Here is an 11,727-nt window from a genome sequence, read left to right as displayed (position 1 = left end):
ACGCTACTAGAAGATATAGAGGCTTCTTCTCTCCCACAGAGGCTCAAACGGTGGTCGGCAAATTATCTGAGTGGTCGACACTCGTCGGTAATGTTTAGAGTCAAATCGAGCAAACTTAGAAAAATAAAGCAGGGGGTTCCACAGGGTGGTGTCCTTTCCCCGCTACTGTTTAACTACGAACACAGCACTTAGGACAGCGTCCGGATGCCTCCTGATGTCACCAGAACACCACCTCCACGATGGTGCGAAAATGCTCCCAATTAGGGAGCACAACACGATTCTCTGCAAGCAGTTTCTGGTTGGGAGCCACAGATGTGGCCACCCAAATAGACAGCTGCTTTCAGAGGAGGNCAACAACAGCACTTAACGCCATAAACACTCAGATAACTCGTGGCCTTAACCGCAAACGTCCCTGTGAGAGAACGATTCTAGTAGCGTTGGACCTGTCAAAGGCTTTTGACATTGTCAGCCATTCCACGCTACTAGAAGATATAGAGGCTTCTTCTCTCCCACAGAGGCTCAAACGGTGGTCGGCAAATTATCTGAGTGGTCGACACTCGTCGGTAATGTTTAGAGTCAAATCGAGCAAACTTAGAAAAATAAAGCAGGGGGTTCCACAGGGTGGTGTCCTTTCCCCGCTACTGTTTAACTACGAACACAGCACTTAGGACAGCGTCCGGATGCCTCCTGATGTCACCAGAACACCACCTCCACGATGGTGCGAAAATGCTCCCAATTAGGGAGCACAACACGATTCTCTGCAAGCAGTTTCTGGTTGGGAGCCACAGATGTGGCCACCCAAATAGACAGCTGCTTTCAGAGGAGGCCTCGCCAAGGCACGTCAGGAGGCATCTATATGAACTGACGGACGAAGTCCAGAGGTTCATTAAGCAGCCTCTGGACCCGTCAGCTTACAGACAGGCCCTGAACGGCATTCACAGCGACGCAGTCTCGAGTTATGTAGACTCAAGGCCTGTGAAAGCCGTTCTAGGCACACAAACACCGGACATTGACGCGACGGAGCTCCATCTGCCTCGGGAGACCAGAACAACAATAGCCCAACTTCGCTCTGGCTACTGCAGCAGACTAAACTCCTACCTGAGTAGGCTAAATGCGGATGTGCCGAATGAATGTCCGGCATGCGGAGAGACCCCTCACGACTCGAAACATCCCTTCGCATGCCCGGAAAATCCCACAGCCCTAACGGCATCGTCCCGGTGGACCGACCCCATAGAGGCTGCACGCTTCTTGGGGCTGCGGTTAGTGGAACCTCGACGACAACGACTGAGATATCAACCGATCTGCTACAACAACAACAACAACGTTTCACCAGGGTGGGACCAGGAACTGTGCTGTCCTGCAGTCGGATTCCAACTTTCTCTACGGCTAAAACTTCATCCTCTAAATTCCAAAAAAAAGTTTAGCAATTTTTAGTGATTTTCGCGATTCTATCTTAAAAAAGCATATCCAAAAATCGCCCTTGGAAAATTTTTTGCAAGATTTTAGGGGTGAACGAAATGAACCGGATAAAGTGAGTAAAGTCGAGCTGCCTCCACGGCACAACAGAGTCCGCCTGAGTGACTCAACACAAACACAACCATAATACAACACAATACAATAGACATCACCACAGACACAACAGACCACACCACCGATAGAACCGCAGCACCACGCACACGCCGCCGCCAACAACTCCTAGTTCCTCCGACAATCTGCACGGTGTGTGAGTCCAGGACATTCCGTAACGTGACATCAGTGACGTGCAAGTCTGCGCACCACGCAAGATTAGACAAGGGACTATGAGGGCCCATCCTGTGCTTCTCGGTCGCAAGCACCAACTGCGACGCCGCCCAACACCACCACAGGGCAACAACCTTTACAGCAGCATGCACAGAATGTGGCGAGCCGGCAACACTCCCTAGGCACACGAAGATTTTACAATTTAACTGTAACGGACTTCGGACAGTCTTCATGGGTCGGCACGGAATATTAATAGCTGCGGTCCAAGAGACGAAGCTGCGTGGCAATTCAACATTGTTGAATTGCGTCGTATATAACATGTACCCTCGAGATCGCGTGCGAGATAATGGTGGTGGCCTAGCTTTCATCACGCACCACACCGTGCAGTGCAGACATCGACCGCAGGGATATCATCCTAGAATGTCAGGGTATTGCTATCCGCTCAGGCGATGTCAAGCTCGAAATATGTAAAGTATATATACCGGCTGCCACCAGCCGCCCGGCAGGATATCACCCTGAAATAGGTGCGCTGCTTAGAGGTGAAAACCGTATGGTAGTTGGTGACTTCAACACGCACCACGATCTTTGGCACTCAAGCCTGCCAAACGATCGTAGGGGAACACAATTGGCTGAGCCATCTGCCTTTCGACATTGTGCAATGAACGACGACGCACCCACCAGTATTATGGACAGCTGCTGCAGCTCGCCAGACCTAACAATTGTCAGCGCTGTTTTGATAAAGAGCATATCATGTCGACCTATGCTGACTTTAGCATCAGACCACCTGCCCATAGTAATCTCGATTGATAAACCAGCCGACTTTGCTTCCGCGGATCACCGGACATATGTCAACTTTGCCAAATCTTACTGGAAAGGCTTCGCGGATGTTACTGAAAGCACTTTCACTGCTCTACTTACACCAACCGACGTTCACGTAGGTGAGCGTAAATTCCGCAGGGTTGTCACTGCTGCCGCAGCCCGCTTCGTTCCAGCAGCATGTATTTCGGACCCCAATCCGAATTTTCCTGCTGAAGCGGCTGTCCTAACCGATGAGCGTGACAACCTTCGTCAGGCCAATCCCGCAAATCCCGGTATCAGGGATCTCAACTCGGAGATACGGACACTTGTGAGCGTACATAAGCGGAAGAAGTAGGAAGAAGATCTGATGACCTGCAACTTCGCCTCTGGTGTGAGTAACCGTGAGGTCATTGTGCAACCCGACGAAGTGTGACGACAGAGTTGAAATAAATTTTGGCGACTATGCTTTTTCGGATCCGGATCGATGCGCGAGCTATTTTACCCGACAGTTCATACAGCATCCTCCGGTGGATAAAGCCAAACGTCGAGTATGACCAGAAGGCTGCACAGACTGCCAACACCTAGTTTGCCTCTTGTTTTCGCCACCGGTGAGGTAAGGGTAGTCATCGGGAAGGCAAAAGCCTCCAAAGCCATTGGACCGGGCGGAATTTTCATGTTGATGCTGAAAAAGTTCGGCCCGGCTGGAGTGGACTATTTAGCCAAGGTCGTCAACCTGTCTATGGCCACTCTCATCATTCCAGTCACCTGGAAAATGGGGAGAGTGGTCCCACTGCTTAACCGGAGAAATCGTACAACAAAGAAGAGTCCTATCGTCCTAACTCTACTTTCCCCGGTAGCTAAGACACCAGAGGTCCTTCTACTTGCGTACTATACAAACCACCTGACCCCAGCTAGGCATCAGCATGAGTTCCGTAAAGTGCACAGTACAACAACAGCACTTAACGCCATAAATACCCAAATAACTCGTGACCTTAACCGAAACCGCCCCAGTGAGAGAACCATTCTATGTAGTAGCGCTGGACCTGTCTAAGGCGTTTAACATTGTCAGCCATTCAACGCCACTAGAAGACATAGAGGCCTCCTCTCTCCCACAGGGACTCAAACGGTGGTCGGCGAATTATCTGAGTCGTCGTCACTCGTTAGTAACCTTTAGAGACAAATCGAGCAAACCTAGGAAAATATAAGAGGTGGTTCCACAGGGTGGTGTCCATTCCCCACTACTGTTACATTTCAAAGCTCGCTCAACCAGCAGAGGTAGTCACGATTTTCTCTTATTTTGACGATTGCGTGATCATGACGTCTGGGAATGGAATTGATGACTTGTGCTTGAAAGTAAACGGTTATCTCCCCGAGCTTTCTCGCTTCTTCACTGCACGGAGCCTAACCCTCTCCCCTACAAAATCCTCAGCGACACCTTTTACCATCTGGACGAAGGAGGTCAGACAACAACTGGGAATTCACGTCGATAACGAACCAATCCCGACGGTGAACAACCCGAAGATCCTCGGAGTAAACTTCGACAGTCTGGCCCCCTTCTCGGCGCATACAAACGCAATTGCCAACAAAGTACAAAGCCGCAACAAGGCTAGCCGGCAGCACCTGGGGCAAAGGCAAACAGGCCTATCATGAATTCCGTCGGAGATCCCGATATTGTTACGTCGGGAAATCGCTATCATGAATTCCGTCGTGATCACGAAATTCTCCAGCAAATTCGAAATTCGTGAGAATGGTATCACTGATTTCGAGTTATTTTATTTGGATATATTTAATTTTGATTTAGAATTATTAAACCAAAACATAAAAACAAACAAAACCCAAAGGCAGCACTAACTACGAATGCGTCGGAAAGTGCTGATAGCGTTTCTCCCGAATTCGTGACGGGAGATTTTTACACGACGGGAGTTCTTTCGGAATCTGTGATAGGTCTGAAAGTAACGTTGCTGGCAACGTACAAGGCACTTGGCCGGCCGGTTCTGAACTATGCAGCGCCTGTGTGGTCGCCGGGACTAGTTGGACGCAGTGGATGAAGCTGCAGCTTGCCTAAACACGGAACTAAGGACAGCGACAAGTTGCCTTCTGATTTCGCCGCAACATCATCTGCACGACGAGGCCAGTGATCGGACTTAAAAATAAATTTGTGTGGTAGAATCTGGAAAAAAAGTGGTAGATTTCAAAAAAATGTGGTCGGTCTCAGGTTGCCAGGTTTCACCTAAATTGCAAACATTATAATTAGAATCTAAAAAAATTAATTATAGTATAATAAAGTGCAAGATTGAAGTTGCTAAAAATTGCATTGAGTTTTAGCAATTTTTTTCCTTGACAATTTAAAGCAGTTCCTTCCATATCAAGATATTTTTCGAACATATTTCGAAAGATTTCTGCAACCTTGCGGAATGCCGCCAGCTTTCCTTTTTATCACATTACGATGTAGCTAACAAATTTGGCACATTCCAGAAACCGCTACTTGGGATTTGCCGATTTTGAAAATTCTCAAGTAAAAGTAAAGAATGCTTTAGAAACTTTAGATGCACTGAAATTTGCTAATACTTTCACAAAAATTGCCATTTTTACCATTTTCGCTATTAATTCTTTTTATAAATCATATATTTTGCAATTTACACCATAAAACCACGTTTCCTGTCGAAAAATTGAATATTGAGAAAATTTACTATTTTACAATTTATTTTATCCACACATTTTGCCTGTTGTTAGTGTTTAGTATTGGAGAATTTTTGCTCTTAAAATTAACTAAAACTACTCAAAAAAGCGAATATGTGGGAGATTTCAGACCTTGTGTGGTAGATGCTCAAAAAAGTGACAGATATACCACAATGTGGTAGAAGTCTGATCACTGGACGAGGCCCACATGCTTCCCGTAAAGGAGCATAACACAACTCTCTGCAAGCAGTTCCTAGTTGGTAGCCACAGACGTGGTCACCCAAATGGACAGCTGCTTGCAGAAGGTCCCTCGCCCAGGCACGTCAGGAGGCATCTCTGCGAACTGGCGGACGAATTCCAGAGGTTCATCAAACAACCTCTGGACTCGACAGCTTATCGACGGCATTCACAGAGAAGCAGTCTCGTGTTGTCTAGATTTTCGACCTGTGAATGCCGTTCTGGGCACACAACCACCAGACGTGGAAGAGACAGAGCTTCGTCTGCCTCGGGAGACTCTGACCACAATAGCCCAACTAAGCTCTGGTTACTGCAGCAGGTTGAACTCATACCTGAGCAGAATAAACGAAGATGTTCTAAACCAGTGATTCCCAAAGTGGTCCAGGTGGACCCGCAGGGGTCCACGGGAAACTCGGCGGGGGTCCACGGTGACGTGAAAAAAATATGGGGGTCCATGAGTTGTAAATAGGGGTCCACGAAAATTTATCTGGTTTCGATGTAAAGAACCAAAATGGTTGCTTGATAGCCTCTTTATTTAACTTTAATTTGTTTGAGTGGTGTATAGTGCTCTTGACGCACTGCTACACTTACCGTCACCTTGTGTTTTCATACGTGGGGAAGCCTAAAAGGCCACCTGCATACTAAAAAGAACCGGATGCTGGTATGACAATGAGTGGGGCGCGGCGAAAATTGCTGGCGGCAGAGATTTAAGCACTTGTATCTCTTCAATGCTACAGGATAGTACGCCACCATTATCTTTTTGAAGACATTTTATAATGTTGAGTTCACTGAGACTGAATGCTAGTTTGATTCCATCGCTGAGACCAGACTCACACATTGTCCAATCTTCACTGATGGCTCCAAAACTGACTCTGGGTCATGATCTGAGGTCTTTTTCGAAGTTAATGGAAATAACCTTCACTTTTCTGTAGGGGAATATGCTTCGGTCTTCCAGGCTGAGGCAATTGCAGTACTCAAAGCCATGGGCTACGTGGTGGAACATAGGTGGAGAGGAAGGAGTTTACGTGATTGCAGTGACAACCAAGCTGCACTTGAGGCATTGGACAGCCCTCTATTTAAGTATTTCCAAACTAGTTCGGCAATGCAAGTCTCGACTAAAATATGATGGTGAACATAACGAGGTTGTTTTACTCTGGGTGCCAGGTCACTCAGGAGTACCTGATTATGAGACATCTGATCATTTGGCCAGAGTTGGCTCAGACCAGGCACTCCTCGGTCTGCAACCAGTTTTAGCACTCCCACCTTCGGCAATCAAAGCCACCATCAGAAACTGGGTGAATACTTCGCTCAGCAAAGACTGAGAGGCATCGAAGGGATGGAGGTGGGCAAAACTCATGTTGCCTTCAATCTCACAAGGTCTATCTAATTTTTTGCTCTCACTGAGCAGACGACACTGCAGACAACTTGCTGGACTGTTGACTGGTCACTTCACGTGGCACAAACACCTGACTGTGATAGGCGTAAATGACAAGTCCATTTGCCCCTCTTGCCGTGAAGAAGATGAGACGGTGGAACACCTTTTGTGCCTCTTGCTTGCTTGGTTATTTGTCATCGCTTTTTTAAAACTCGTTCTTTTCTCTATTGTCAGTTTCTGAATTAAATGATGCCATTAATACAAATAAACTATTTTACATATACTCCACGTGCAAAGTCATGAGTGAGCCGAACATTTGATGAGTTTATGGTGAAGATAATGTAAATAACTCTAGCGCCCGCAGTGCTCTTAAAAAATATAACTCCTCCGAGCGAGAGAGTATTTTGATGTATTTACGAGTTCTATTTTTTAAAATCTACAAGTGTGTAATCACATTATTTTTATAAATAGAACACAAGAAAATATTTTACTTTTATTTTGGTCACTCTAAGTTTAGTTTTTGAATTCACCCGCGATGCAAATTTACATTGTTAGATCTTATTTTCACATTTCATTTTTTTTACGAGCTTTGGGAATATTTAGAAATATATCAGCAGGGGGTCCACCGAAACCAGTAAATTTTTAAAAGGGGTCTACGAGAAAAAAAAGTTTGGGAACCTCTGTTCTAAACGAATGCCCGGCAAGCGGAGAGACGCCCCATGACTCACAGCTTCTCTTCGTATGCCCCCTGAACCGCACCCTGCTGACGCCCCTGCCCCTATGGACAGATCCAATCGAGGCTGCACGCTTCCTGGGACCACCGTTAGTAGAACTTGACGACAACGATTGAAGGACCAACCGATCTGGGCGGGGTTGTTGTAGCCGCTACAACAACAAAAACAACAGTAAACTTTTCTTTTGACAGCTCAAATAGCTAAAATATCGATGCCAGCGTATTAGAATCGCTAAAAAATCTATATTTTTCCCTGAAGAAAGTGTGTAATTGGCGACGAGAAAAATTGTATCAAAATTGCTCAAATTTCTATCGTCTTTCATTTAAACTAATAAACTAAATATATGTTAATACAAACCTTGGAATTAACAAGGAAAAATGGAAAATGGCAACTGAAAAATAGTGAGAAAAGACCAAACATTTATCGTCGGTTAATTTATTTCATATCTTCTTTAACCATAGGTTACTTTCCTCCATTTTCAGGCCTATTCTGCTTGTTACCGAACATTTTAACTCCATAAAATTTTGTTACCAAAAAATAACGCCGTTTTCTGTAACAGCAATTCTAAGTACCAATTTTTATTGGCCTTGAGGCCGTTTTTAATTAAAAACTTATTGTGGAAAAGCAACAATAATCTGAAAGATGGTAGAAGTGATAGCTATTTCGGAAATCACCACATTTCCTCATCAGACTGCTTTCAGTAGGATAGTTGTTGCTTTTCCACAATAAGTTTTTCATTAAAAACGGCCTCAAGCTCAATAATAATTATTGAATACAATTGTTATAAGACCATAAAATAACAAAAAGAACTAATTAATAAAGTTAAATTAAAATATGCGCAAAATTAACAATAAAATACGTTTCTCGCAAAATCTATAAAGAACCTTTTTTCAAAATAAACCTGTGCGACAGTTATTATTTTACACCCTGTACATAAATGGTTCCCTATAGTAATTAATTATGGCATTATCGATATTCCTAAACAAAAAAATATATATATATATATTTATTACATGTAGTCTCGCAGATATGCCTTGAGGAGAGATTCCTATCTAACTGTCTTCATAAAACAGCGCCACTTGTGGCCGGATAAATACTAAAATTTAGGTTAGGCAATTTTTAGTGACAGGGAGGATAGGTTCGCAATTTTCTCAAATCGCCAAAAATTCAGATAAAATTTTAGCTCTAAAATTTTAGCGATAGCGAAAGTTGGAATCCGGTCTCGTTCGGCAGATCCGCTGCAATCTCCATATCGTCGATTGAGGTAATGTTGGTTAGAAGCGAGTCCTCCCGAAATAAAGGAACGGACATATATTTCTGTTAAAAACATAGGTTACCTTTTACTCTTTGTTCATAAAAAACAGAATAAAACCGTAGAAGAACTCCGTACTGCTTTAGAAAATTTGGCTTAATACTTCTTCTTGACCAATGCTTCAACTTTTCTGTATGGAGTTTTGACAGTTCTTAAGACCTACGTACCACGCTTAAAATTTCAATAAGGGTTGCTACTGTTAACGATTATCCTTGGATTAACGACGATTTTCCAATTTCCAGCGATGAAGATTCCGATGTTATTCGTCGAACTAAACCAGAGGTTCCCAAACTTATTTTTCTCGTAGACCCCTTTCAAAACTTGACTGGTTTCGGTGGACCCCCTGATTCTCATTTCTACCATATTCCCAAAGCTCATTGAAAAATGTGAAGATTAAATCTAACGATATAATTTAACATCGCGGGTGAGTCCCAAAACTAAATTGGGAATGGCAAAAATAAAAATAAAATATTTTCTTGTGTTCTGTTTATTAAAGTAATGTGATTACACAAGCTCGTAAAGCCATGAAAGATTTATCTCGCTCTGGGTAGTTATATTTTTTAAGAGCACTAAATAAACACCTCAAATGTTCGGCTCACTCATGAACTTGCATGTTATTATGTGTCAAAGAGTTTATTTGTGTTGATGGCATAATTTTTATTTTTATCCCTCCAAGTTTTAAAGTGATGCTAAAAATATTCGGGCCTCGCATTTTTAAAACACAAAACTTGAAACAACAAAATTACAAAGCTTTTTACGCCAAACTTCAAATTCAGAAACTGACAAAAAAGAAAAGACCGAATCTAGATAAATCGATGATAAATAAACAAGCAAGCAAGAAGCTCTTCAAAGAAGGAGGGCCAAATGGAGTTCTCATTTACACCTATCACAGTCAGATGTTTGCGTCACGTAAAGTGGCCAGTCAGCAGTCCCGTCTTCTCAGTAAGAGGAAAAAACTAGATAGACCTTCTGAGATTGAACGCAACATGTGTTTTGCCCACCTGCATCCACTCAATGGCTCCCAGTCATTGCTGAGCGAAGTATCCACCCAGTTTGTGATGGTGGCTTCGATGATCGAAGTGGGCAACGCTATAACTGGATGCGGATCGAGGAATGCCTGGTCTGAGCCAACTGCGGCCAAAGAGTCAGATGTCCGAGATGCCCGGCACCCAGAGTAAAGCAAGCTCGTTCGTTATCTTTACCAGCATAATTTAGTCGATACTTGCATTGCCGAACTAGTTTGGAAGTATTTAGATAGAGGGCTGGTCAATGCCTTAAGTGCAGCTTGGCTGTACCTGTCGACACGTAAACTCCTTCCCCTCCACCTATTTTCCACCACGTAGTCTATGGCTTTGGGGGTTGCAAATACCACAGCATGGAAGACTGAAGCATATTCCCAAAATAAAAATGTAGCTTATCCCCATGTACTTTGAAAAATACTCCAGATCCTGACTCTGAGTCAGTTTTGGAGCTATCAGTGAAGATTCGACAATGTATGAGTGCGGGCTCAGTGCTGGAATTAAACCAGCATTCCTCCTCAGAGAACTCTCTCTCTCTCTAGAATCTCTTCAACAAATGTAATGAAGGCGTACTATCCTGTAACATTTAAAATACAAAAGTACTCAAATATCTGCCACCGCCAATTTTCGCATCGCCTCACTCAGTGTCATACCAACCAACACCCGTTTCTTTTTAGTCTGCAGGTGGCCTTTAAGGCTTCCCCACTTATGATGACACAAAGTGACGGTAAGTTCACCAGTGCGTCAAGAGCCCTTTACATCACTCAAAAAAATTAAAGATGAATAAATGGGCTATCAAGCAACCATTTTGGTTCTTTACTATCGAAACCAGATGAATTTTCGTGTACCCCCACTTACAACTCGTGGACCCCCACATTTTTTTTAACGCCAACGTAGACCCCATCGAGCCTCCGTTGGACCCCTGAGGGTCCACCTGGACCACTTTGGGAATCACTGAACTAAACGAAAGTTCAGAAACGATAATATAAAAACAGATTTGGATTTTATTAACTCTTATCTAACTTCAATTGCATTCCAGCTGAGACACAAAAATTGCAAAGGGAAGGGAAGGCATTGGTGTTGTTGAAGAGATTAAAAATAATTTGTTCTCAAACGGAGAATAGGTAATATGTATTTAAAAATATTAAACTCAGTTTAGAAATTAAGGATTCATATCGTTGCTGGAATAATGAAGTAGTGTAACATGTAAAGTATAGTTTTGAGAAAAACGAATTCAAAGTTTTTATAATCCAATCGACCAAATTTAAACTTTAACTGTGCGCTTCTTATTCAAAATATTCACAATTTAAATACACCACACTTTTTATTTATTCCTTAGCTGTTAATTAACAAAAAATTATGTACCATGTTTACTTAGAAATACCATTTGAGCCCATTTTTCTGAAAGCATCTGCTTATACACTATTTTATCTTTGAACATTTTTATTTGAAATCATTGTACACTATTTTATTTGTTTGAAAACTCAGAAAAACTAATTGATGTATGTATGTCGATATTACACTAGGTTTGTTCCATGATACAAAAAAGAAGGTAGTTTCAATAAACAACTTTTGACGGATAATAAAATTTTTTGAAGTTTCATAAATTGTCAGTATTATCAACGGCCTTGCCACTTTGATAATATTAAAACAATACATCGGAGTATTTTCTTTGCCATATTTTTACCAATTTGAGAATATTTCAAATCAAAACTCACAATCAGTACTTGATATATTTTTACTTACGTGGTTTGCCCCTCTTTTATTAAAAATATATAAAATGTAAACTGTTACATTGTAATTATTCTTTTTATTTTATAATAAAAACCATTA

The 11,727-nt window shown here is 42.7% G+C and overlaps 1 protein-coding gene and 1 long non-coding RNA gene across 2 annotated transcripts in view; one reads left to right on the top strand and one right to left on the bottom strand.

Annotated features, from left to right (window-relative positions):
• The window catches only part of PolrMT (mitochondrial RNA polymerase), a 363,978-nt gene that overhangs the window by 214,307 nt on the left and 137,944 nt on the right, over positions 1-11,727 (top strand). The window lies entirely within an intron of this gene.
• Positions 1-11,727, bottom strand: part of LOC108358150 (uncharacterized) — an 18,742-nt gene that overhangs the window by 5,600 nt on the left and 1,415 nt on the right. Inside the window, exon 2 of the long non-coding RNA XR_001846719.1 lies at positions 6,170-6,175. This is a non-coding gene — a long non-coding RNA (uncharacterized LOC108358150). The remainder of the gene's footprint in view (positions 1-6,169; positions 6,176-11,727) is intronic.

The sequence above is a fragment of the Rhagoletis zephyria genome, unplaced genomic scaffold (genome assembly GCF_001687245.7).
Source record: "Rhagoletis zephyria isolate East Lansing unplaced genomic scaffold, Rhagoletis_zephyria_1.1 Rzeph_scaffold_00215, whole genome shotgun sequence".
Classification (NCBI taxonomy): domain Eukaryota; kingdom Metazoa; phylum Arthropoda; class Insecta; order Diptera; family Tephritidae; genus Rhagoletis; species Rhagoletis zephyria.
Note: the sequence above shows the minus strand (reverse complement) of the source record. Positions and strands in the feature narration are given on the sequence as shown.